Genomic DNA, 3,504 nt, shown 5'->3' on the forward strand with positions numbered 1-3,504 from the left:
TTATCAAAAATTTTGTACAGTTAATAATTACTTTATAAAATCCCACTAGGATGCAGGCAGTTCATAATATTCCTCTTCAGTAACTTCCGGAAAATACAAAAATCACTCTTGAAATAGTTCGAAATCAGTAGCTCTAGCTGTTGATTACTGGATGACCAAGCGAATCGAACGAAGTTAATCTACTGCAATGGTTCCTATTCAAGGACCAATAAAAAACGGGAAACAGAAACTACGATCAGCTCAGTCATCAATTAGTTACTTGGCTGTTTGTCTTTCTCCTTTTTGTGCACTGCCCTCAAGGTCCTTTCTTCGATTTCCCATTTCCCAGAAGCACTTTCCATTGTCGTATTTATTTTCAATTATAACGCATGCCACTTTGTAATGGTCCTTTTATTATTATTTGCACTGAATATTTTCCTATATTTGTAGAGGGCTTTTCTTCCCGCCGCTGCGTTTTCTTCCTCCCTTTATTACATGCCAAACATTTTTCATATTTTCCGCATTACTTGCATTTATATACAAAGCGTCAGACTGGCTCACACACTTACACAAATACACACACACACACACAATGTTATCTCTCCGCTTCCGGCTGAAAGAATTTCTTAGCGCACTAAGTCCCCCTCCATTGCTCTCCTGCTTTCCTCCTTCCCAGACGGTGGGATTCTCCTCCTGCGCACAACATCGTGACCACCAAGTTGTCTTCGAAAATGGTCAAAAAATAAATGGATGATTGAATGAAAACCCCGCCAGCTGGCAAGAGGAAAACTCTATATGTATGAACAAAAAGTGGCCAGCAAAAGTCCGAGTCATCCGAGTCTTTAAAGCCAATGGCGGCCGCCAATTTCCGGCTCTGCGTTTTCGTGTCCGCCATCTTCTCCAGCTCGCTTCCTGGGATACTTGTGCTCGTCCAGCTCGCTCTTTTTTGGCAGTCCGATGCAACGTCTTGCATTCATTGGCCATAAGCTAGCAATTTGTGTGTGTCCTGCTTAAAGTTCACTCAAAGTTGCCTGGCCCAATTTGGGCGGCCCTCCTTCTGGTCCACATCCAGTTGGAGCTGCTTTATTAAATTTAGAGCCAGTCCGAATCGAAATACGAATCCGTGGCCGTGTCCGAGGTCTGAGGTCTGAGGCTGGAGGTCCCAGACCAGAGAGTCCAGACTCCAAGTCAATTGCCAGGCTAAATTCTAGCTGCTCCAATTTCGCGGAGGATTGGCGGCAACGAGAGACAAGCCAGTGTCCGCGGCCATTAAAATACTTGTTTTCGCTGGCCTTATTATTACATACATATTTTCCTTTCTGCTCCCTGTCATCTTGTTTCATGCTGCCTCATTCCCTCCCCCATCACTGAGAATATAATTAGGACTCTAGAGCTACGGGAAAGAAAAACACGAAAAATATTCAACATTAAATGTTAACACTTTAATCAGAGGTGTGAGCAATTCCAAGACTTAGGTAATAAAAGAGATGTTTCTTTTAAGTTCCAGTTTAAAGCTACGAAATTATAATTTTTTTATTAACAAAGAAAATTACAGCCAAATCAAATCAAGTTTAAATGAATCAAAAAAGTTAGTATACATGCAAAAAATATATTTGAAATATTATTGCCTATTAAAAAATCTAGATTTATTCTAACACTGAGATGTTATTTTTGCTTTGTGCACTCAGACAAGCAGTCTGCATCGCGTCTTCGGGGATAATTGAAATTGTTTGCACAATTTTACACTCCAAAGGCTAATGGAGTAGTCGACCGAGTCGACTGACTGGGCGCCTGCCTGACTGAGGCGAGGCGACCCAGTCTTCCAGCCATCCAACCAACTGCCACGCAGCCGACTCAGTCAACCAGATCCTGGGCACTGAAGAAAATACTCAAGGATGTGGGTCAAAAGATCTTAAATTATGAGGAATTTTAAAGTACCAAATGGACATGGTGAAGCTAATTAAGAAAATTAAAATCTTGTTTCAAAAATGTGTTTAGGAGAAGGTTTATAAAGCTTCATGGAAATACTATTTTATATAATATATGTTATATATTTTATAGATTTTTTAATAATTTTTTTTATAAAACATGACAAAAGCTGTAAGCAATCGTTTAATTGGGTAAGCATTTCTGAACTATTTTAATTCTCTTCTATTCTCTTAATACTTTTTATTAAAAACTACAACATAAAGTAAAACAAATAACTTTTTTTGCTTTTACTTACTTTTACTTTTGGGAATATCCATAATGATCACGTTTGCATCAATATAAAGAACCCAAAAGACAATTAAATTTTTCCGGTGTGGCGACGACGCGCTAACTGGAGGCCATACTCTGAGCTGCGAGACGAGAACTGCGAGCTGTTAGCTGCGGAACTGAAAGTAGGGGCTCTGGACAGGAGCGGGTGGAATCTGAATCACCACAAAGCGAAACGCCAGCGCCAAAGCCAAAGCCACTGCCCGGGGCCTGCACCGCCAGAAGTTGCTGCCAATGAAATGTTAAGCAAATTGAATTTCTGCATAACAAATTGCAATGCAGATAATTTGTGTTAGATAACAAAGAAAAGCCAAGCAAGGCCGCAAAGTGGGCGAATCAAACGAATTAAATAATATAAACTTGCTGACCTTGGTGGCGGAGATTCCGAACATTCCAAGCAAGGAATCATCTTGGAGGAATCTTTGTGGCCCTGCAATTGGTAGCATATTTTGTTGGGCTTGTTATTTGCCTAGAAAAACTAGAATAAAAGTGTCTGGGTTTTACTTTTTAAATCATTTTAAAACCCTCAATTCCAAATCACATCATTGCTAAAAACAATTTCTTAATATAGTTGTAGACACCTCAACGCAACTAGCTAACCAATTTGGATAATAACTAATTTTGAGAAACACTAAAACCAGTAATATTCATCTCCATAAGTGACCATAAAAGCTGGAACGAAACGCTTTAGTACTGTAATCAACCTACATGCGAGGCTTAATTAGCTGTAATGAAATCTGTGCGGCTTCAGATGTACAATAAGTCTGGCACGCTCTCTACCTCCAGTCTGTCCGCTGATTGGAATGCAATTACACTGGCAATTACAAGTTCCAACAACTTGGCCTTGGCCTGAACACACGAGCTGGATCTGAGCCCTGACAGACAGCCGGGCCAAGTGAAAGCGGTGGCAGAAAGAAAGCCATTTGCATATTAGAAGTGTTTTTCACACCTCAGACACACACTCTCACTCACACTTGCGCCCGTGGCGAGGGGATTCCCCTTTTTGCCGTTTATTGTTTGTGTACGCACGCATAACGCCTGCAAATAAAAGAAGAAATTACAGCTCATTAGAAAAATGAAACAAAAATGCAAATAAAACGAATGCAAAGCTGCGGGGGATGGTTCCGAAAGGAAAACCCAAGAAGAGCAGTAAAAGCAAACAGCAGGCGGGCAAAAAAAGGATTCAGTGAAGGCAGGAGCATCAACAAGGCACTGTAAGAAAATTTTTTAGAAATTTATTAAGATTTAAATTATTATTATAGTTCATTT

Source organism: Drosophila eugracilis, unplaced genomic scaffold, assembly GCF_018153835.1.
Source record: "Drosophila eugracilis isolate 14026-0451.02 unplaced genomic scaffold, ASM1815383v1 contig_1897, whole genome shotgun sequence".
In the NCBI taxonomy this organism is placed as follows: Eukaryota; Metazoa; Arthropoda; class Insecta; order Diptera; family Drosophilidae; genus Drosophila; species Drosophila eugracilis.